Source organism: Phascolarctos cinereus, unplaced genomic scaffold, assembly GCF_003287225.1.
Source record: "Phascolarctos cinereus isolate Bilbo 61053 unplaced genomic scaffold, phaCin_HiC Scaffold_4;HRSCAF=312, whole genome shotgun sequence".
NCBI lineage: Eukaryota > Metazoa > Chordata > Mammalia > Diprotodontia > Phascolarctidae > Phascolarctos > Phascolarctos cinereus.
Genome location: NW_027555847.1, coordinates 628,633,031 through 628,657,790, shown reverse-complemented (window position 1 = coordinate 628,657,790; position 24,760 = coordinate 628,633,031). Strand labels below are relative to the sequence as shown.

General features: G+C 39.7%; 1 long non-coding RNA gene across 1 annotated transcript in view; it reads right to left on the bottom strand.

The window, feature by feature from the left end:
• Positions 1–23,727, bottom strand: part of LOC144456720 (uncharacterized) — a 38,238-nt gene extending 14,511 nt beyond the window's left edge. The window contains exons 1-2 of the long non-coding RNA XR_013485750.1: positions 23,619–23,727; positions 23,231–23,296 (exon numbers count right to left, since the gene is read on the bottom strand). This is a non-coding gene — a long non-coding RNA (uncharacterized LOC144456720). The remainder of the gene's footprint in view (positions 1–23,230; positions 23,297–23,618) is intronic.
• Positions 23,728–24,760: the final 1,033 nt, after the last annotated feature.

Sequence of the window (24,760 nt, the reverse complement as noted above, 5' to 3'; positions counted from 1 at the left end):
TCATTTACAAGTGAGGAGGTGGGTAGAGGGTAATCTCTAAAGGTCTCTTCTAGTTTTAAATGAATTGTTTCATTATAATAGTAGCTGACATTAGTTAGCATTTATATAATACTTTAAGATTTGAAAAGTACTGAATATGTATTATCTCATTCGATCCTCACAATAATCCCATGAAATAGGTACTATTATTATCCCCGTTTTACATACGAAGATACTGACAGAGGTTAAGTGACTTGCCCAGGGTCACACAGCTAGTAAATATCTGAGAAGGAGTTTGAACTCAGGTGTTTCTGATTCCAAGAACACTACTCTTAACCACTGGACCACCCAGCTATTTGAAAAACAAGGCTATTTTTTTGAAAGGTACTAAATCACCAAAAGGTAGGAAATATGTCTTTCTCATCTCAGCTAGAAATGGTTTGCTCCCTTAAATCGCAATGAGAAAGCATTGGATTTATAGCACAGTTTCTTAAGCTGAGGTCCAGGAACTTGCTTTATATACATAGATAGATAGATAGATAGATAGATAGATAGATAGATAGATAGATAGATAGATAGATAGACAGATAGATAGATGTGTAACCATATTTCAATATAATGGGTTCACTTTGTAATCATATTTATTTTATGCATTTAAAAAAATTGAGATGGGGTCCATAGGCTTCACCAGATGGCCAAAGTGATACATGACATACACATACATACAAAAAAAAAAGATTAAGAACGCCTGAAGGAGTCACTTTACTAGAGATGATTTTGCCACTAACTTTGAGGACTTGAACAAGTTATTCCACTTCATTGAGTCTCAGTTTCCCACTTTGTAAAATAATGAGAATGAAATTAATGACACTGAAGGTCTCTTCAAACTCTCACATTCTTGAGTTCAAAGACTGATGTTTTTAATCCAGTTAATATAACTGTAGTATGGGCCTGTTGACATATAATATGTGTAGAAAAAGCTCCCATGGTGTAGCAAAGAGGACCCCATCTGTGGTGACTGCTGTCTTGATGCGGCTCAAAGGGAGGCAAAATAGATATCTCTAGGCTCTTCTCACCTGACCCTTCTCCAAGAAAAGTTTTCATTTTTGCCAGGAAAGGAAAATAGAAGTTAGGACCAGAGACCAATCTGTTTTTCTCAGAGAGAAAGGGTACTGGGCTAGAATTATATCTATCTGCTCCCTTAAATATTGTTAGTCTAGGGGATGTGATTGGGTTCAAGCTAACTTCTGATCATTTTGTCATTATTGGATGGCAAGGGAGACCCCAAGCTCTATATTCAAGGTTTGACTCTTTTCCCATCAAATACAAGTTCCACATTGAACAGACATAGCAAATAGCAAAGAAACCCATTTATCCAAATCATAAGAATCTAGAAATCAGAAACAGTATATGTAGAAGATCATGTACCAGACCATTTAGCGTGAAGGAGCTCTCCCATTGGGAATGAGGTAACTCTGAGGCTCAACCTAAAGAGATTATCCTAGATCTCACCCAAAGGGAAACTCCCCAAAGTGCCTAGAGTAGCAAGCTAGATATATGGATATGAGGGAGACTGTCAGTGCCTCTTATGTCTTCCCAGAGTTTTTTCCTTCAGCAACCCAAAGTTGAGGCTGGCCTGTTCTATCTTCTCTCTCAAAGGTGAAAACTAGAAGTACTCAAAATGACTCGATGATTGAAGGGGATTTGAAACTTGATGAGTGCCAAGGTGGACTGGCACTTGAAAAGTCCCAAAGGGGATTCACAGGAACTGAAGTTCCCCCATTTCTCACAATCTCTACCCTACCCCTCACACAGGGCAGGACATTCATCTCCACCAATAAAAAAAGCCCTATGCCAATGGGCCTTTGGACAGGGTAACATATGTATTCATCAAGTTGCACCAGCACAGAATAGCAGATAGCTTATTGGACTTGCCATCAGTAAGGTTTGGGTTCAAATCCCATTCCCAGTACTTCCTAGCTATATGATCATGGGCAAATCACTTAAGATTTCTAAGCCTCAGTGTCCTTATCTGTACAATGGGGATTATAGTACAATAAAAGGCAGCTTAATTCAGATAAATTACAATGATTAGTATCCTGCAAACTCATTGCAGTGACCAATCTCCTGCAAATCCCAGAAAACAGATGGTAATGTGTACTTTCCTCCTCTGGGCATAGATATGTAGGAATATGAATGTGGAATGTCATATGTGATGTGATTTTTGCTTTTTTGCCTTTCTTTGTTATATTAAAGGGTTTGATGCAGTGGTTGAGATGAGTAAATTGGAAAACAACTTCAGTATAAAAAGTATCAATAAAGCTTTTTTTAAAGAGAAATTTGCAAAAGAATCTGACTTTAAGGCCATGTGTGATGTGGTCTTGCCTAAGCAACCTAACTGAGGAGGAAAAGTCACAGATCAGTGACGTCCCAGGCTTCTCCATGGCATTTCTGCTGCCTCTAAAGGGAAGGGGATGGGGGAGGATGGACCACATCCAAAGAAACCCAGACTCTATTGTCTGAGTGGGTTACTTCTCTTCTCCCCACCCCCACCTCCATCCTCCTGCCAGGCTAAGGGAAGATATCTGGGCTGAATTGCCCTTCCAGTCAAACTAATGTGATTATGTGGCCAAGGGAGACAGGAAATGACCGATAGTCACAACTGGTGATATAGAGAGGGTGATTTCTGTACAAACAGTGAGCAAGAGCCACAAGAATTTAGTCTGCTGCAGGAACAGTTTAGACATATGATTTTTCCAAAACAAATTAAATGATGCAGGTTACAGAAAAGCTACACAGGGAGACTCTGCTGAATGAGACACTAACCAGTCAGAATTCCCAATTAACTGAAGTCTATAGGTTTTGAGGGACTTAGAACTGAGAGAGGAGTAAGTGATTGCTTTATCCAACCCCCTCATATTACAGATGCAGAAGCAGGTCCAGAGAGGGAAAGCCATTTTCTCACATAAGTGACAAATACAGGACTCTTATCTGTCAGGCTTGCTCTTTCCTCCTTCCATCACCCTGCCCTTCAACAATCCATTTGTAGAAAAATAGAAATATCACATTCATATCAAGGATTTAGTAGGGGCGTGGGGAGTGGAGAGAAAATTTAGTAGGATTTGTTCTAAGTTCAGTGCACACTCAGCCCACTCTCCTACACTTTCTATAGGCCTGCATAGTAATGGAATTGAGACTCAGAACATAACTGCCTATATTTATATAATGTTTTGTTATTACTAAGTATTATACATGCATTATCCCATATAATTTTCATTACAACCACATGAAAAGAATAGTATGGATATTATTATCTTTTTTTTATAGATGAGGAAACTAAGGCCTAAGAGGTTCATTTACCATTTAAGTAATTGTACATACAGGGTACTATGGAAAGTACTAGGAAAAATATGGATATCTCACATTTATATGGTAGTTTAAAAATCCTTTTGCTCAGAATAGCCCTCTGAGGTAGATAATACATGTATTATCTCCATTTTATAGATGAAGAAGATGAAACTCAGAGTAGTCAAGTGATTCACCCAGGGTCATGTTGCTAATAAATATCTTAGGTAGGATTTTAAACCAGGTATCCTGGCTCTAAGACTATTCATTCTAAATGCCACAAAAGTGTCACATAGGCAGATTTATGCATCAAGTTAAGCGTCTTAGACAAGGTCACATAGTTGGCAGTTAGGACTTGAACCTAGGATTTCTGATTGGAAATTGGGTGACCTTTTCACTGTCAGGTTGAGATATTGATCCTGGATCAACCTAATTGCATTAATTCCATTCAATTAAATAAACTTTTGTTAACTACCTGATATTTACCTTTCTTGGTCTCTCCAATGCTTAGCACAGCCTCTAGCATATAGCAGATGTTTAATAAATACTTATTGACTTGACTTACTATATGCCCTTAAGCAAGATACAACCCCTCTGGGACTAAGTTTACTCTTTGTTAAAACAGGATGTTGAACTAAATGACCTCTTAGAACCTTCTAGATCACTTTCCAAGTCACACTCACTAATTGTGGATACCATAGAAAGCTCTTTCCTTGAAACCCTTCTCCTTAGTGACCTTATCAGTTTCCATGAATTCAATAATCATCTCTTATAGGTTTACTGCTAGATCAATATATCCAGTTCCAGAGAAAGAACTGATAAATAGATGTATAGAATAATTTTACACATATAGTGTGTGTATATGTGTATGTATACACACATGCATGCACACATATATTTGTGTCTAATGGTAGCCTATTCTTGGGGGGATGAGAAAAAAAGGAATTTACATGATAACATTATTATATATTTAAAAGCATAGCAAATTGTACATAATAGGTTGGCAATTTAATGTGCAATCATATTTTGTATACTATGTTATAGTATGTTATGGAAATGCTTGCTTTAGCCCATAAATTAAAATGTGTGTGTGTGTGTGTGTGTGTGTGTGTGTGTGTGTGTCTAGTTGTAAACTTTTTGCTGCACTCCGGTCTCTCATCACCAACAACTTGTTGGACATTTTGAACTGGATATTATCTTAAAAGTCAAAATGCCCAAATAGAATTCATTATCATTCCCTAAATTCCCTATTACTGTTGAGGACACCACTAGCCTTCTAGTCATCCAGGTTTACAGCCTTGGTGCCATCCTTGACCCTCACTCTTTCTCTGTCTCTCTCTCTCTGTCTCTCTCTCTCTCTGTCTGTGTGCGTGTGTGTGTCTCTCTCTCCCCATATCAAATCAGTTGACAAATCTTTATATTTCTTCATCTATAACAACTCTTGCCAATGTTCCATTCTCTCCACTTGAACAGCCACCACCCTAATTTAAGCCCTTATCACTGCTGGCTTCTGATTGATCTCCATCTCTATCCAATTCCAATCCATTCTCCACAAAGCTGACAAAGTGATTTTCCCAAAGCAGAAGCCTAACCTTGTAACCCCCTACTCAATAAACCCCAGTGAATCCTTACTACTTCTATGATCAAATATAATCTCTTCTGTTTGGAACTGAAAACTCTTCACAATTTAGCTGCAACTTGTCTTTACAATCTACTTACACATCACACCCCTTCACATATTAATCCAGCCCTACTGCCATCTTGTTGCTCTGTCTCCAGCCTCCATGTCATTGCAATGGCTATCCCTCATTCCTGGAATGCACTCCCTTATCACCCCTATCTTTTGGAATCTTTTCTTTCCTTCAGCCTCAGTTCAAATGTCACATCTGCCAGGACATTCTCTCCCCAAACTACCTAATATTAATTTTGTATACCTTGTTTTATTGCACTTTTTTGCACTCAAACAGATATTGCATTTTGCTTTGTTGTGTTTTGTTTTCACTAAGTTGAAGGTTTGTGGCAGCCCTATGTGAAGCACATCTATGGGCACCGTTTTTCCAAGAGCATGTACTCACATTGTGTCTCTGTGTCACATTTTGGTGATATTCGCAATATTTCAAACTTTTCTATTTTTATTATATCAGTTATGGTGATCCGTAATAAGTGATCTTTGATGTTAGTATTGTAATTGCTTCAGTCCCCATGAACTGTGCCCATATAAGACAGTGAACTTAATCCATAAATATGTGTGTTCTGACTGCTCCACCTACCTGACTGTTCCTGTCTCTCTCCCTCTCCTCTGGCCCACTATTCCCTGAGACACAACAACATTGAAAGGAGGCCAATTAATAGCCCTGCAATTACCTCTAAGCATTCAAGTGAAAGGAAGAGTCAATTGATTAGGCAAACTTCATTGTTGCCTTATTTTAAGAAATTGTCACAACCACCCCAACCTTCAACGACCACCACCTTGATCAGTGCAAGACCTTCCACCAGCAAAAAGACTATGACTCACTGAAGGCTCAGATGATGGTTAGCATTTTTTAGCTATGAAGTATTTCTCTCTCTCTCTCTCTCTCTCTCTCTCTCTCTCTCTCTCTCTCTCTCTCTCTCTTTCTCTCTCTCTCTTTGGCAATTGGGGTTAAGTGACTTGCTCAGGGTCACACAGCTAGGAAGTGTCAAGTGTTTGGTCTAAGGTCACATTTGAACTCAGGTCCTCCTGACTTTGGGGCCTGTGTTCTATCCATGGCGCCACCTGGCTGCCCCATCAAGTATTTTTTAATGAAGGTTTGTACATTGTTTGTTAGACATGAGACCATTGCACACTTAATAGGCTGTAATGTAGTACAAATATGACTTTTATATACACTGGGGAAACCAAAAAATTCCTGTGACTGTAAGGTCCTTGAGGGTAGGTATTATTTCACTTTTGCTTTTGTCTGCCTAACACTTAAGGGCAGTGCCTTAGAATATAGCAAGCGCTTAATAAATGCTTGTTGAAAGGAATTGTGCTCATTTGCGTGGATAATTTCTGGTGTGTGAACACAGAGATAGATAGAAAGATAACTGCCCACATTTTTTTTAATAAAACTATTCACTTTATATTAAATTCATACTTTGGAAAAATCCCAGCATGTGGCCAAACTCTTCTCACTGAGTGCCCTTGTGTCCCTGTTTCCCTGCAAGGGTTTGTCTCTCTCAGTGTTTCAGCTCTGCTACTCTAGGATATGACTTCTGATTGGATTTAACCCCTGCTCTGTGGCCCATATGTGTCCCACCCTGAATACTGGGTCTGCATCCTATTGGAGCAGGTTAGACTAATTAGCTCTGTTTTATTTTGCATATGGGGTGGCAGAATGCAAATGCATGCAAAACAACATGCAAATTATCAGAGTCCGGGCACTGGGTAAAAATAAGCCTGTAGTACTGATGGTAACGACAATGCCTATCAACAATGGATATAAACAATAGACCTTTAAAAAGACAAAGAATATCTGTTGGGTTTTTGTTTCATTGTTTCTATTGTTTTTTATTTCTTTTTTCTGGAACTTTAAGTCATTTTTTTAAATTATCCAAGCCTGTTCTCCTGGACACAATGAAAAAGGGAAGAAAAAACTGTCCTTAGAACACTTAGGTCTGATTAACTGATAGGCGGCTTTTCCTGGTGAGGAGAGAGCTGGACCTTCTGAGAAGGCAGCTGCTTGTTCTCCTAGGGATGAGGATGAAATTGCCCAGGGGCTGTCAAGGATAGCAATAGAGATGTCCGGGTATTCATAGGAACAACAGTGTAAAAAGAACTAACTAAGAAACTTATGACCTTAGATAGCTATGAACAAATATACAAAGTATGGATAACAAATGAATTGAACTGTAGGTCCTGATTAAAATTCTCTGAACTTTTAAGTTACGGAGTATGGGCCGACCTGAATTATTAACACCAGGCTTCCTGAGGCTCCTTACATCCCATCTCCCAGCTCTAGATCTTTGCACTGTCTATTAGCTTATACCTATAATGCTCTTCCTCCTCACCTCAATCTGGCTTAACTGTCTTCCTTTGAGATTGAAATTCTGACTTCAGATGGAGTCCTTTCCCCAGCATCCCCTCCAAAGCCTTCCCACCAAAATTGCCTACCACTTATGCTGTCTCTCTATCTCTCTATCATCTATTTATCTATCATCTATCTATCTCTCTATCATCTATCCATCATCTATCTACCTGTCTCTCTATCATCTATCTATCTACCTATCTTACACACACGTATATATACATACATACACACACACATATACACATGTACACACACACACATATATTGCTTGTATATACTTTTTTGCATTGTCTCCCTCATTAAGATGTATGCTTCTTGAAAGCAGAAAGTATGTTGTTTTGTCTTTCATTGTTTCCCCAGAGCTTAGCATTGTGCTTGGCAAATAGTAAGCGCCTGATAGATGCTTGTTGACTGACTAAGGAGAGGGAAAATTTGGCCTCATAGATGTCACTGAGATTTCATGAAATAAGATTCAGGCCTGGAAGTTGCCTCTGGAAGTGATTATCTGAAAGGAACAGAAGAGGTCAAAGGTAGGAGCCTGAATGGCAGAGTAGCATTATATATTAAGGAAATTTATTTGTATGAGGTATTCCAGAAACCAGGGAGGAAATACGGTGGAAAGCATTTGGGTGAAGATCAAGGAACACAGAAAGAGATCATATATGAGCACAGAAAGATGAAAAAGAGTTCAGGAAGCTAGATGTGAATTTGTCATAGATACATGTTCTAGTGATAAAGGACTTCACTTAACTGCATATCTGCTGTCTCTGTCTCTCTCTCTCTCTGTGCATGTCTGTCTTTCTCTCCTCTCCCCTCTTTGCCTATCTTTCTTTCTCCCAAGCTAATAATTTCTGACCTTAATGATAATTTCATCCTTCAAAAAGTAGAGAAACTAGCCAAGAGAAATTCTACTAGGGATCTGACTTCCCAACAAAAAAGAACTGGTTGCTGGGGTGGAAATGGTGGTGACTTTAGAAAGAAGTGACCATTTCATTTTGGAATTGAGAAGGAGAGGAAAGCCAGGCACAGACTGACGAGCATTCTGGGGTTGGGAGTGAAGATTTCAAAGGTTACAGAGAAATGATATGGAAGATCCCATGGACTAAAAACCCAGGAGGGACAGGATGTTCTATCACATAGAGTTCTATAGACACAGAGATACTATTTCAAAAAAGGAGAAAAGGGAACATTTGTCTAAGGAGACTAGTATGCATGCACTTGGAACTTATTGACCAATTTAAATGTTTTAAAGATGTATACAGAAGATGGAATCTAAAGCAGCAAAAGAAGGATGAAAACAAAAATATGACATGGTCCTTTAATAATAGTAACAGGAATGCTAAAGCCTGGAATGAACCGAGTCAAGCTAAGGAAAAAGAAAACTACTTCTATCTAACTATATTGAAGAAAAGAAGAGGATCAAGGACGGGATTGGCTTGATAGTCTGGGTGGATGAGATGGGATTGACTTTTATTCTGCTTCTATTTTCTTTATTTCCCTAGTTTCGAAAAGAGAAAAGAATGGCTAGTAGAGATGTGGTACTAAGATAAGTAGGAAGATAGAAAGCAAACACCTAGGTACTTTTGCTAAGTTATTTGCCAAGCCTAGATGAACATGCCAAGGTAATCAAAAGGTAAGCCGGTATTTTTTTAAGATCATGAAAAATAGGAGAAGTGTTCCATTTTCCCTTTTCTGCCAGAGAGAGGTGAATGTCCTGATTTTCACAATAGAGAAGAGAATGGAATTTGAAAAGTGGAAGCCAGTGCTCTTGATTTTGATCACTATTCAAATTCTAGGACATATTAATAAAATTATAATTAGTGAGTTGTTTGCCCTTTCAGACATATTAATAAAATTATAATTAGTGAGTTGTTTGCCCTTTCAGAAGATAGGCTCCCTGAAGACAGGGATTACTTCCTTTTTGTCCTTGAATCCCCAATGCCTAGCACAGAGGTGGCACATAATAAATGCTCAATGAATGCTGAATAAATTTAGAGTAAAGTAAGCATTCATTCCAAGGACTCAGAAAGGCTACATCAAGAACAGGTCCTGCCAGACCAACCTCTTTCTTTTTATGATACAGTTGCTAAACTGGTAGATTTATATTTTAGCAAAATATTTAGCAAGGCCTCATGATCTTCTTGCAGACTACAAGCAGTGTTATAGGCTAGACAGTAGTATTGTTAGGCGCATCAGGAAAAGAAAAGAAAAGCGGCACCTGCACTTCCCAGAACTGCATCTATAATGTAGATGAACTGAGTATTTTAAGAATTACCAATATAACACCTTTTATTAGAACTAAAGAAAATAATATATAATCTCCCTCCCCATCCCCCATCACCATATCTAGTTATTTCTCTAGAGACATATTTGATCCACGATCTATCCAAATCTGGGTGATACTGAGCTGTATGATAACTCTACTACATTATTGCCTAATCAATCAAACATTTAAGTGCTTAGTATGTGCCTAGCACGGAGCTAAAAAATTTAAAAATTTTTTAAAAAAAATTAAAAAGTCCCTACCTTCAGGGCGCTTACATTCTACTAGCATTTAGCTCAGTGCCTGGCCCATAGAAGTGCTTAATAAATGTTTAGTGGCTATTGACTATGAGGGGAGACAACATGTAGCATACACAGAATAAACACAAGGTAGTTAGAGAGAAAGGGCAGTAGTATCTGTGGGCTTCAGGAATAGCTTTATATAGAAGGTGGGATAAAACCAACATAGATGCAGCTAGATTGCTCTGAGCTAACGTCAGTAACACCTGAGCTCAAATCTGGCCTCAGACATAGCTGTGTTTTCCTAGGCAAGTCACTTAACTTCTGTTTGCCTTAGTCTGCTGGGAGAAGAAATGGCAAACCACTCTAGAATCTTTGCCAAAAAAATTCCACGGACAGTATTGGTGTGCTATAGACCACGGGGTCACAAAGAGCCTACGTGATTGAACAACACAAACCAATATGGGACAAACGTGCCAGTGAGCATCTTCAGTTTGAAAGGCAGAGAACTGCTAGATTAAAAACTCCATGTGACATCAAGATTCCCAGATCCAATGCTGGCTCAGACATTTCCTGAGTGGAAATGGGCAAGTCACCTTGGGCAAGTCACCTAAACTTTAAGTGCCCCCGTTCCTTCCCCTGTAAAATAGGAGTGGTGATAATGCCTATCCTACCTGGTTCACAGGGCTATTAGGTGGAAAGCTCAGTGGAAATGTGAGTTTTTATTAACATGCCGTTTCAGTCACTGCTTAGAGCCCCAGGGGTGTTAGGCTAAGGAAAAAGACCAACGTCATCCCTCAGACTGGTAAACACCCACAACAAAAATGGAATTAAATCCAGCTTAAAGTTCTATGAGCCCAAAGAGACTGGGCATTGAATGTCCAAGTCTCTCTGTTGCAATTCCAAAAGGCAGCCACAAAGGCCTATGTCTGTTATAAAGCTTAGCCTGAATCCCCCACCCCACTCACGGCCTCCCTGTGAGGGGACAGTGGGTGTACTGTTTGCGCTCCAGTGTTTTCTCGGAAAGACCAGCCGTCTTTTCCTTAGAGTTGAAAGTCAGAGCATTCCGACCATATGGCAAGGGTCCTCATGCTCAGTAACTGGAGCCCACCCGCCCCCAGCGCAAAATAAATAAGCGGCTGTTGTTGAAACAACCTGCTCACCCACCCGTGCAAGCATGAGCGCACAAACACATATCCTGAAACTCAATTTCTATTCCTAGTCTGTTTCCAAAATATTAGTGGCTGGGTCAGGAGGATTGTTGCATGAACAGTAAGTAGCTAGGCCATTTCTAAAAGGCTCTGTGTGCTATCCAAGTACACAGCCTAATGATTGTATTTAAGTCTATCCTGAGCCAAAATTCAGGGCTCAGTCCTGCTGACCTGTCTACACTAGACCCTTAGGCCTCTGAGAGGATAGGAAGTTGTCTAAGGAGTAGATCCTTTCCCTCCTTTGGGGAGCAGAAAAAGTCACACCCTGGGAATCCAAACACAGGTTTTATTCCTAGGGCTGTTCTAAGGCAAAGTCAAACACTGATCTTGGGCAAGTCATTTTTAGGACCTCACCTTTAACAGGATGGGGATGGACTAGATTACTTATAAGATTATCTCTAACTCTCTATGAGCGACCCGGTCATGTTGCCACAGACAAAGTCCAACCCAGGTCTCCTGACTCAGGGTCCTATTCTCTTTCCACATTAAACCATTTTGCTTCTCTCAGAACAAGCTTATGAGACAGTTCAGCAAGCTATCATTTCTTGTTTACTGATGGAAAAAACAAATGGAGTGATAGTGATACTAAAACTTGCCCAAGGTCAGGCCTGCTCAGTGACGGGGCCAGGACTAAAATCAAGTAAAGCTAATTTGTATAGGGTATCTAGGACTTCACACCATGTGCCAGGAGTTGTATATCCTTCTCTACCACGCAAGCAATGTATCAGCTGTAACCCCTCAGGGTCCTATGGCATTATGCCCCTTTCCCTAGGGTGTCAGAAGAGCTGCTCCAGGCATACCACCAGGCCTGGGACCCCACCTTATGTGAGATCCCTGAAACCAGAGATGGATCAGTAAGGGCATCGGTGTCAAAAGGAGGCCACCATCGCTCCTTAGGGTCCACCATGGTAACTCTGTATGAGCCTTCCTTAGTTCTTATTGTCTTCTTCCCTTCCCTTCCCTTCTACTGTGCCTTCGAGAAGCTTCTTCCATTAGTAACAAACTCCTCTCATCTTCCTATCATCTTCTGTTGTTCACTATTCTGTAGCCTTCTCTTGAAGATACCACGTCTTTTGGCACACTCTCCAAGCTTTGCTGCTGCTCCGTCTCCCACACCACACTGACTGACATACAGGACCAGGAGGAAGAGTTAGCATACTCCTTGCTCTATCATTTGTGAACTGCCACCATCACTAAAAACTACCTTTTGCCCTTTAAAATTCATTCCATCTTGTCCAGATTCTTGTTGCTATCTCCTATGGACCACCAGGTCACTCTTCTGTCTTCTTCTGCACCCCAACTATAGCTGCCTGCCCTCTGTCCCCTTTGAGCTAGTATCCTCCAACTTCACACGATCTTTCCATCTCCAGTCTACCTCAGCTACCCATAGGTTTAGTTATAGATCAAAACCCTGCCCTTCCCCAAGACAATGGAATTTGGCCCAACTATCAGAATGTCTCATTAATCGTAAGCTTACATTTATTTGCAAAGCACTTTATGTATACATATAGATATACATGTATATGTATATATGCACATGTATATGGGTGTGTATATGTATACATGTGGGCATATATATATACATAATATGTATGTGTGTGTATATATATGTGCGTATGTATGTATATATGTACATATTGCATCTACTCTTCACTACCCAATGAAGTAGGGGCTATAGCTGGGGAAATTGAGAATAAGAGATTAAGTGACTAGCCCAGAGTCACATAGCAAGCATCTGAGACAAGATTCAAACTCAGGTAATACTAGCTAATGATAGCTAGTTGTTTGTATAATTACAAATATTAAAATAGCGAACATTTATGTCATACTATGTGCCAGGCACTATGCTAAATGCATTACAGATATTCTTCTTTGAGTGTCACAACAATGCTGGGAGGTAGGTGATATTATTAGCCCCATTTTACAGATGAGACTGAGGCAAACAGGTTAAGTGATTTGCTCAATGTTCAAACATCTAGTAATTGTCTGAGGCCAAATTTGAGCTCAGGTCTTCCTGACTCCAGGAACAGCCCCAAATCTAATGAGCAACCTAGTCATCATCACAATAACCCTGGGAGGTGGGTGCTATTATTATTCCCATTTTACAGATGAGGAAATCCAGACAAAGGTTGCATGCTTTGTCCAGGTTCACATAGCTAAATGCCCGAGCCACAGTTCTAAACTCAATTTCCCAACTCCTAGCCCAAGCCTCTTTCCACTACCCAAGCTCTTTTAAAACAAGCTCTTGACAGAGAGAAGGGTCCAGAAAAAAAAAGCCATATTCTGTTGTCTGCTCCCTCCCCCTCACCCCACCACCACCACCTTCTTTTCTCCTCCCAGCCCTAATCTACACGCTGGATCAGCACAATGGACCAATTACTGCCTCTCTGCTGTTTTATAACAAAAGACCCTCAGTTTCCCTCACCCCGTTCAGAAAGCTCTTATGCTTTCTTAAAAGGAAATCACAAGGAAGAGGATTGACTTAGCAGGGGCAGCAGAGCCTGTTTTGCCTTAGCTTGATATGAGAAAGAAAAAAAAAAAAGGAAGATTGTAAATCACCTTTTCCCGGGAGGGAGGAATGACTTGCACTGGCTTTGATGACTGATGTTGAAAATTACTACTTTGAATCTTCACTAATCACATCTACTGTGCCCCTAGCATTCTGCTAGGTGCTGTGGGCCATACAAAAGCAGCTAGACACTGAATGTCCACATCACTTTATCGCCCTTTAAGCCTTTTTTAAGATTATAAGGCAGAAGGAAAGAAAGAAGCAAACAAACAACACTAGGCCAAACCTTCTCCCCACCCTTGACCCCAGCTCTAAGCAGCTAGTGATTTCCAGGATGTGGTCCACGTGGGATGAATTCTGAACTCATTACTGGCAGTCCTGGACTGGAGTCCCACTTTCTTCATTTTTAAAATGGGGACAATAAAGCATGCACTTTTTAGCCCACAAGCTAAAAGAAACCCAGCAGAGACTACATCTCTCTTTGTGAACTGGGAAGTCCACAAAATAGTCCATGTATTTCTACTTGTAGAAATTTAAGGACCTCAGAGGTACCATATGTCACCTGTAAAATGGAATTGTTAGTAAGAGCCCATCCTCACAGGGTAATGTAGATCAAATATGACAATGTATATAAAGCAATTTGGAAACCTTAAAGGGATATGTAAGTATCAGCTATTATTATTAACAAGGTCCCAAACTGCTACACCAAGAATCTACCTGGCTTGGGGCAGCTAGGTAGTACAGTAGATAGAGCACCAGCCCTGGCATCAGGAGGATGTGAATTCAAGTTCAGCCTCAGACACTTGACACTACTTGTGTGCCCCTGGGCAAGTCAGTTAACCCCCACCCCCCTCCATTGCCTTACAAAAAAAAAATCTACCTGGCCTACGGTTCAAAACTGCTCAAAATGATGCTGTAAGCTCCCACCCAACTGAATCTGCCACTTTAGGTTTCATATATTGAGAACAATGGGACAATTTATTTCAAATATGAAGTACGATAGCAGATCAGCATCAAATAACAAATACTAAAAAAAAAAAATGCACCAAATGAAATCACCTCCCCAAGGCACATTTCCCAGGCTCCCTACTCTTGGCCCTCTGGTGATTCTGATGATGAGTCTGGAGCCTCCAGATGAATAGCTAAAGGAGACCTACTCTCAGCCTTTGGAGAAGGGAGAGGACCTGCTACAGATGACTGCTAAAGATGCTGGACTTCTTTTCTTGCTTCTTGACAAGGGAGTCCCAAGAGCCTTGCATAGGTAGCATCCCACGAAAAGACAGAAGCACACTGAGTACTCAGGTTGGACACTGGCAGAAATGGGACAAGGCACATTGATCTGTCACCAGTCTTCAGCGCTCTCATTGTCAAGAACAGGAAAGCATCAATAATAAAAATACCCCAGCAAGATGGGCTATAGTTCAAAGGAGGCCCCTGCCTGACATGGCAGCCATTCTATCTTTTTTCCTGTTCTATGTTCTTGTTCTATGTTCTAATGTTTATTTTAGTTTCTATCTATTTGATCCTATAAAACACCCCATTCTAGGTACCCCCTGGTAGTTGCTGTCTCCTCCCCACCTTTCCCCTCTGCTTTTCAGTTTCCTTTTGCATGTTGGCTCCCACCCCTCATTAGACTGTAAGTTGCTTAAAGGGAAGGATTGTCTCCCTTTTTCTTTTTTTGTATCCCCAGCACTTGGCAAGGTGCCTGGCAAATAGTAGGTGCTTAATAAATGTTTATGGAATTGAATTGATGTCCTACTCTCAGCATTTTTTATGCCTGCATCTTCTCTTGCAAGATCAAACTGGATGAGCTGGCTATATATGTAAGACTGCCAGGTCTGTGAACTTTAAAAAAAAAAATTTGATAACTACATTTCCATATAATTGATTTTCTTTCTAATCACATGTATTTCAGTTGGTGCATTTCAAAACATTTTTTTCTGAGAAGGCTTTACGACAGAGGTCCATGAAACAAAAATAGTTAAAAACCCTTGGGTCAGAAAAAACTAAGGTCCTGTTCTTCACAGGTACACAGCTTACTTCTGCCATACAAATTTCTGCTTATGAGCCTTTGTGTCTTCACATGATGATCCTTTCACATGGAATATCCTTCCCTATACCTTCCTCTCTATCCAATTTCTCCCCATCCTTCAGGGACCAAATTAAAGCTCTGACCATTGTAGTTGAACTTAATGACTCCCTTCTCTGAGTTCCTGAACATAAATTAGCACATACGTACACTTTTTTCAATCTAAACTTGTGATTTCATCAGTATGAAGAAATTCTCAGTATGGAACCTCCACCAATACAAAGAGGTGATTTGTGTGTCATTTTTAGCCTTAGCAAGAGATTAAGTGATTTGCCTATAGTCTCACAGCCACTAGGTGTCAGAGATAGGGCTTGAACTTAGATCTTCATAACTCTAAGGGTAACACTCTCTCCAATACCCTGCCCCTCATTCAAACAAATGTAACAGGGGCCTAGTGCCCTCTCACCCTAAGCTAGCATGAAGCTAAGAACACAAGGTGAATATAATGATGTACTGGTCAAGGAGCCCAATCCTTATGAGCACATACGGAGTACTCAGCTGATGAAATTTTCATATGAACTTTGGAGCATAAGTAGACATTCTTTAACTAGTTCCAGTCTGCTAAACACTTGGTGGGCAGGAGCCTCTTTGGTTGATAGCTAAAACTGGGGTTGCATTTAAAAGGCATTAGTAGAGACAGTCCTTCCAGTCTAGCAGCATTCTGGTGAAAGGTAATGCACAAAGAAGAGAGGCTTTGGGTACTTCCCATTTAAGGCCAACATGTGGCCTGGATTTCAGACCTTAGTTCTGGTGTTTTTGTTTTTGTTTTTTTCTGTTTTGTTTTGTTTTGTTTTGTTTTTGTCTCAGTGTTTATTTAGATGAAGGAGATTGGAGGTTGGGACCTTATGAATTTTGAAAGGTCAGGTGAATGAACCACTAGGTCCGGGAGTAAAGCCTATGCAAGGTTTTGCAGGTGGTCCAACTCTGAGGCTGAGGAGCAAAAAGCTGCCTTTAGGACCCAGCCCAAATTGTTGTTGTTCATCCTTCCTTCTCAAAGAGGACCGATGACATCAGGAGGGCGAAGTCTTGACTTGCAAGTGAATTGGATTCAAGTGAGGCAGAACTGCATAAAACCATTAGCCTCATTCTCTCCTCCAGGGTCATTGGAGTCCAGTGACAAGACATAAGTCAAGACCACTGGCTATGGCCCAGAACCCAGCCCAGAAATAGCTGAACCAAGGGCTCACGAAGCAATGACAATGCACATGGATGTGAACCTGGTAAGACCAAGGCTATCTAGAAAGTGGTTTAGCTCTAAGCCTACTCTTTCAGAAATAGAGATGGTAGAGGGGGAGTGTTTCCCACAACATGTTGGGGGAATTGTTGGCACTTTTCATATGAGATATTTGAAGTAAATATCACTTTGTAAAAACTAGTGATAATTGGCTAAATAGAACTGGGGAGTTAGTCACTGGCAAGTAATAGTGTAGGGAACATGCTGAAAAGGGAGTTTCAGCCACTAGTATTAGAGAAGAGACACCCTGACCCCTCATGGAGTACCTCTAGAACCCTGAGGGTGATATGTATCTGGCCTTGCTCTAGGAGAGTGAGGTCAGAGATTATTGTCTGCACAAATATATATAGTTTTTAAAAAATCACCTCATTAGGATGAATAGGAAGGCTTAAAAATGCATGCTTATCTAACTCTTTAAGTTATATGGAAGATACATAGAGTCATAGACTTAGAGCCAAAATGGACTCTAGAGGTCATCTGGTCCAAGCCAGTCAGTTTATAGATGAAGAAATTGAAAGAGGTCAAATGATTCGCTCAAGGTCACAAAGGCAACAACAAGATACAATTTTAGGATTGGAACCTAGTTCTTTTGGCTCCAAATCCAGTGTGCTTTTTTCCATGGCACCATCTTTTTGCACAACAATCCTGTAAGGTAAGTAGAAAAATTATTTTTACTCCCATTATATATTTATTATGTATTATTATTTACCCCATTACATACTTATTCTATATTATATTTACCCGTATATAGGTAAGGAAACCGAGTCTTAGGGAGAAAATGTGCCTTTCCCTAAGTCACGTAACTACTAAATAGCAGAACCAAAATTCAAAATCTAGGTATCTGCTGCCAACTCCATTGTTCTTCCACTGGTACCACCCACCACTTAGGTAAATGATACAACGTTAGATTTGGGAGCTACACCTCCGTGAAACTGGAGTGTTTTTAAGGTTGTTACTGAAGGACAAGAGAAAGAAAAATAAACAGTCATTTGGCCTCTAGAATGCCTGTTCTTCCTTGTACAATGTGACAGACACCCCCAGCCAGTTACATTGAAGTGTGGAGAGTGTTTGCATACAGAGCTGTGTGCCTGCACATGTATAAATTTCACTACTAGCGTCCCCCCAGAAGTTCTCTGCAGAGCAAGGGCTCTCACTTAGATGGTCCTAGTGGAAAAGGGATTGAAAGAATACACACATTCAGGCAACCTCAAACATCGAAGTTGAGAACAAAAGGGGAAACAGTTTCCTATCTTCCCAAGAACTGGGCTCAAACATGATCCCTTCAGATCTGATAAAAGTAGTTCAGTCTTGTAGATTCTATTGCCTCTTCTAGTATACTGGTGTGATCAGTCCCCCTCTCCCCCTTCACAACTTACAAGTTGTATTTCTCAGCAGACATATCATTCAAAAGTTAATGGATTCAATACATCTAATTAAATCAACCTTGGCACCCATTCAAGAGGCTTCTTTTTCTTTTCCCTTGGGCTACTGACTGTGTGATGTATACTCAAGCATATGTGTTGCGTCTGTGTATGCATGTATCTGTCCTGGGGAGAGGATGTATGATGTGCATTTGTGTGCATTACATGAATGTGTATTTTTGTGTGTGGCATTGGTATTTATGTGTATGTGTACTTGTGTGGGTATGTGGTGTATTTGTGTATATGTGTCACGTGTATTTGTGCGTGTGACAAATGTGTATAGTATTAGCCACAGATGCCTTCAGTGGGGACAGCCAGCTCTGCCCCTCCCCCATTCACTTTTTGAAATTGTTATTAGAAATACTTTATTGCTTAAGTTTAATCTTATTTTTTTTAAATTAACAAAAATCTCTTTTCTTTCCATCCTGACTCCTTCCCTCTTCCCTTTCCTTTCTGGAGATCTTGGAGAAGCCTAAGGTAATTGGCATAGCTGAGGCCATCTGCTTCTAAGAAAAATGGTGACCAGAAACACAAATGGAAGGAATTCTAGCCTGAGTGCCTCTCCAAAGCCCGAAAGACTCATTAGGGGTACTCTGAAACACTCAGAATTCTTTTCTCAACTCCCGTGTCACCTTGCATAGAATCATAGACCCACAATATTTTGGTGTTGGAAGGGACATTAGAGGTCATCTAGTCCATGGATAGTCATCCATCCAATGCAGGAAACCCTTCTACACCACCCCTGAGAAGTGGTCATTCTGCCTTGGACACTTTCAAAGGTTAAGGAGGTCACTAATTCAAATGGCAACCTTTTTCACTTTCAAATAGTTCCAATTGTCAAAGGATTAATGAGCCTTCCTTATACAGAGCCGAGATCTGCCACCCCATTGTTTTTAGTTCTGCCCTTTGAAGTTAGACTAAATGTCTTTCTCCTTCCACTTGATAGCTTTTCAAATACTTAAAGACAACTATCCTACCCTCTAAACCTAAAAGCCTCCTCTCCTCCCTCTGGCTTCTCTTTCACACACTAACATCTTAAGTTCCTTCACCTGTAACATAGTTTCCAGATCTTTCACCATTTCCATTACCATCCTTTGGGCAACTGTAGGCTGTCCTACCTCATAACTGATAAAGGTCTGAATAAGTAGGAGTTAAGTGTATTAGAGGAACATTTGCAGAGATGTTATTCACTGTGTTATGTACCTCAACTTTGCCTAACAAATCTTAACCTGTTCAATGGTTTCTAATGCTTACCTTTTCCTTGCCTGTCCTTAGAGTACATTAAAAAAAAAAAAAAGTATCAAGGCAAATTCCTCCATCCTTTTGAGAATTTCATCAAATCTCCCTCCCACTTCCCTAACCCTGGTAATTAGGCATTGTTCCAGTCTTTCAGAGGTTTGCTTATATCCAACACTAGGGCAGCAGTACTCCTCAGGTACTCCTCCTGACTTCCCTCTGGGGTATGGGCTCATTAATTCCATTCAACCAGTGTTTATGTAATGGAAGAAAGGTTATGTTCAATTTTGTTTTTAGAATGGACACATCTTTCACTCCCAAGCTTCTTCAAAAGGCAGTTTATAGTTGATGTCCCCACTTCCTCCTTACTATTCATTCCTCTGTTCCCAGCAATATGACTTCTGTTTCCATTCCACCCAGCACTTAGTATAGTTCCTGGAACATACTAGGAACTTGAATGCCAGTTGATCAACTGATTGAACCTGTTCTATCAAAGACTGCCAATGGCCTCCTTGCTCCAAATACAGTGGCCTTTTCTCAGCACTCATCCTCCTTTATTTCTCTACAGTTTTCAACATTATTAGTACCCCTCCCTTCAGAAGATGCTCTTCTTCCCTGGACTCCAGTACTATACTTATTCTCCCTCTTTTTCTCTCACTTTTCCTTCACTATCCCTTTGACTGGTTCCTCTTTTCGTGCCTTAATGTTGGTTCTCACCAAGACCCTATCCTTTTTTTTCTTTCTGTATACTTTCACTCTTGAGAACCTCATTCACTTTCAAGCCTTTAATGATCACTTTACACAGATGGTTCCCAAATCCATGTCTCTAGCCTTATCTACTCCCTGAAATCCCAGATTTGCATTTCCAGCCATTTACAAGGGATAGGATCATAGGTCTAAAGCTGGAAGACACCTCGAGTCCAATGCCTTCATTGTACAGATTAGGAAACTGAGGCCCATTGAGGTTAAGTGGCTTGATCAAGATCACACAGACAGTAGTGGAGGGATTTCAACTTATCACCTCTTAATTGAAAGCCAGTGCTTTTCACATCATATCATATTATGCAGGGAAAAAAGAATGCTAGGTTTAGTCAGAGGACTTAGGTTCAAATCCTGTCTCTGCTGTTTGTTACTTTGGGCAAGTCACTTAAACTTTCTTAGCCGAAGAAATGGAATATATATAACACATATGGAAATGAAATATATATATTGGAATAATAAATGGAATATATGTAATTTGTATATTATATATATATTCCATTTCCATATATATATATAAATTCTATAAAATGGAAGTGAGAAGCATATACTAAATGTTCAAGAAGGTGAATCCCTGTTCTAAATCTATAATTCTACTTTTATTCCCACTAAACCTACTTCTAATTTCACTATTTCTCTTGGCAGAATCTCCCTTTACCCTATAATCCATATTCAAAATCATGATATTATATTTGATTCTTCTCTCTCTTTCCACCCTCTATCCATTATTAAGTTTTATTTTTTCGGTTTCAGCTGTCTCTCTCAAGCTTGCCCTGCCCTCTTTGTTCCTATTACTTCAAATGTATACTATTATGCAATTATATTTATTATTATACTATTATGTACTATATACTATATATGTAGGAGTATACTATTATATAAGTATAATATTTTCTACATATAATATATACTATAATATAATATATAATAGTATACTATTATATACTATTTACTACATATGTAGGAGTATACTATCACATATTTAGGAGTATACCATTATATATAAAATATACTAATATATATATATGTACTATGATATATATTATATATGTTGTAATATTATACAACATGTTGCTGTAATATATGTTGTTATATCATCCCTTACCGATTTTAGGACAGATACTCTCTTCCAATATATGTTTTAATCAGCTTCTAGAACCTTCTTCTACAATGGTCATGTCACCCCTTTACTCACAAACCTTTATTAGTTCTCTGTTGCCCACTGAATAATATTCAAACTATTAACTTGATATGCAAAGCCTTTCACAGTCTGGTGCCACTTTCCATTTCCAACCTTTTTCATACTGCTTTCTTCTGCATGTACAGGACTCCAACCAAATCGAACTACTTGCTATCCCCATAGTATCTCCATGCTATACCATCTTGGTGCTTTTTTTATGTCAAACTGTTGTTGTTGTTTTTAATTAGTTCTAGCTTTTCACTAAAATTGGGCTTTACCCAGAAGTGGGTTGGAGCCAACTCAAACCAACTTATAAGAGCTGATTACTAAATTTTTAGTGTGAGTGAGTATGTACTCCCTACAAATAAGGGCTTGAATTATTGTTTTGTAGATTAAAAAAGTGATGGAGAAAATGTTAATAATGCAAATTAAACTTAAAAGTGTATTGTGAGTACTTTTTTTTCCAGAAAGACAGTTTGTTAAATATTTACCAGCACATCACTGGCTACATCCTCAACTAACATAAATTAGATTTTATCTTATTTGGGTCATGGTTTTCTTAACATCCAGAAAGCCCTCTCCCATTTATCTATGATCCTATGATATGTCTGTTTAAATCTTGCCTCTTTGTCAAGGTCTGATTCAACTTTTCCTCCAGGAAGTCTTCTCTGATCAATTCTGTCCCTCCTTAGACCATGCAAAGCACTTGGTCTGCACATTTTTAATTCATTTGGTCTGTATCTACGAATAGGGTCTGTGGTAGACATATCTGAGTGATCCTTGAAAAGCAATCAGGACCATGGACAGTAATGGCTATCAATCAGCCCAATACCCCATATATACCCCTCATATACTCTAGGATCTATTCTTATGTAAAAGTGAAACTTAAGCACCTTACACTTACATGGCCACATCTCCTTTTTTTGCTTAGCAGCATGTTGTGTCGATCAAACCTTTGCAAAAGTGTTATTCTATTAGTAAATAGTTTAATTGATTTAATAAAAGGATAATAACATATAAGTAACACATCTCAGAAGTTGCAACCATCTTAATTCCCATCATCTGAAAGGATGGAGCCTCATTGTCCCTGACTCCCATTTTAGAGTGAAAGAAACTGAAAATTCCTTTTTTAATGCAACCTCCCTGGAATTTTCCTCCTGGATCAAATGCTGCAGAAGCCACAATTCCCATACCTGCTGGTTCTGTGTGCTTCTTATTCATTGCCTGAACTAGTGATTAGCTTATTTGCCCTATGGAAATCTCTGTTACCTATGCTATACAGTCTAGTTTACCTATGTACCACTGCAGATTATGTTCAGAACCCCTGACTTCAGGGGAAAGATTGTGTCTGTGGCAGCAGCAGACTTCTCCTTGCTTCTTCTTCCTCAGTATCTCTGTCTGTTACCTTTAAAGTTCATATAATATAATATATTATATATAATAATATATAATATATAATATAATGTACATAATAATATAATAAAGTTCACTCAGTCAGCTCAGTCCATCATTACCCATGGACTCTTATATTAAAGATTCACGTACTCTCTGCACCAAATCTTTTTGGTCTACACAATCTATAGGAGGAAAATAAGCAAATCACAGGACACAGAACCACCACATTTCATTTTATATCATAGCCATTTTCATTTGTGTCATATCCCCTTACCAATGTGAGTTCTAAGAGAATGAGGAGGGGCTTTGCCTTATACTTACTTCATCATTGTATCCTACCCAGGGTCAAGCATGATAGTCTGCACATAGTAGGTACTTCATAATTACCTGGTAGATTTGAAGTTGAAGCATAGAATCATGGACTTGATCTTAGAAGTCATTCATTCCAACTTCCCTCCCAACATACAAATTCCCTCTGCAATATACCAACAGTATATTTCTTTAAATTTCTGTAAATCAAATATCAAATCAAAATATTCTATAAATCATATATTAATGAACCAAATTAGCTTCAGATTCAAGTGACCCCATCATGAATCTTTCTGCAAAGATTCTCATACACACACACACACACACATACACACACATCCATCTTTTTCTAAAGTTCTTATGAAATGCTAGTTTTTTTGCATATAAAAGTTGCACCTACACACTTGAATGTCCTTTGGCTCCTGAGATCCTGTCCTAAAGCCATAGGTATTCTGCCACATGGGCAAGCCTCAAGTGCTGAGTCCATCTGGAGCTCCATCACCCCTACCTGCTGCCTGAAACAAAAAACAGTAAAAGTCATCAGGCAGCTAAAGCAATGTATCGGACCTATATCTCACAGCCAGAGGTAGGGGAATTCTTTGTCAGCCAATCAGTCAACAGGCATTTATTAAGCAATTACTATATGCTAGACATTGTGTTAATCCCTGGGGATACAAAGAAAAGCAAAAAAAAAAATGGAGTCCTTACTCTTCAGGTGCTCACATCCTAATGGAGAAGCCAAGATGCAAGGTGTATACGTGATAGGTATAAATGGGAGATAATCTCAGAAGAAAGGAATTGGGATGGTGGTAGGGGTGGAGTAAGGGGCAGAGGAGCTGAAAAAGCCACTTGTAGAGAGAGTCTTGAAGAAGGCCAAGGAAACCAGAGGGCAGAGATAAGGAGGCAGAACATTCCAGGTGCGAAGGACAGCCAGGGTGAAGGCATTGAGCAGGGAGAGAGAAAGTGTGTGTCGTGGGTGAGGAACAGTCAATAAGCCAGTGTAACTGGACTCTTGAACACACAAACAGCAGTAAAATGTAAGAAAAACTGGAAAAATAGGGAGAGGTCAGGTTGTGAAGGACTAAAATGCCAAAGCATTTTACATATTTGATCCTAGAGATAATAAAGGGCCATTGGAGTTTATTGAGTAAGGAGGGAGCAGTGACATAGTGAGACTTTAAGAAAATCCTTTTGGCAGCTGAATGGAGGACGGATTGGAAAAGGGAGAGATTTGAGCAGGGAGAACACCAGCAGGCTACTGCAATTGCCCAGGCCTGAACTGATGAGGGCCTGTATCAGGGCACTGATTGTATGAGTGGAAATAAGAGTACATATACTAGAGATATAGTGCATTAGAGCCACCTGGAAGTGAAGAAGAGAACATTCGTTAGAGCTCTCTGGCTTAAGGTACCAACAGCTGTTGGTCTTATCTGTCTGAAGTGTCACGCCGTGGTTCAGTGCCGGTGTCTCCCCCACAGTGCCTGAAACCGGGTCACTGCCTCTTCCAAAAGAGGAGCTGATTGTGCTAAAGGCAGTAACCTG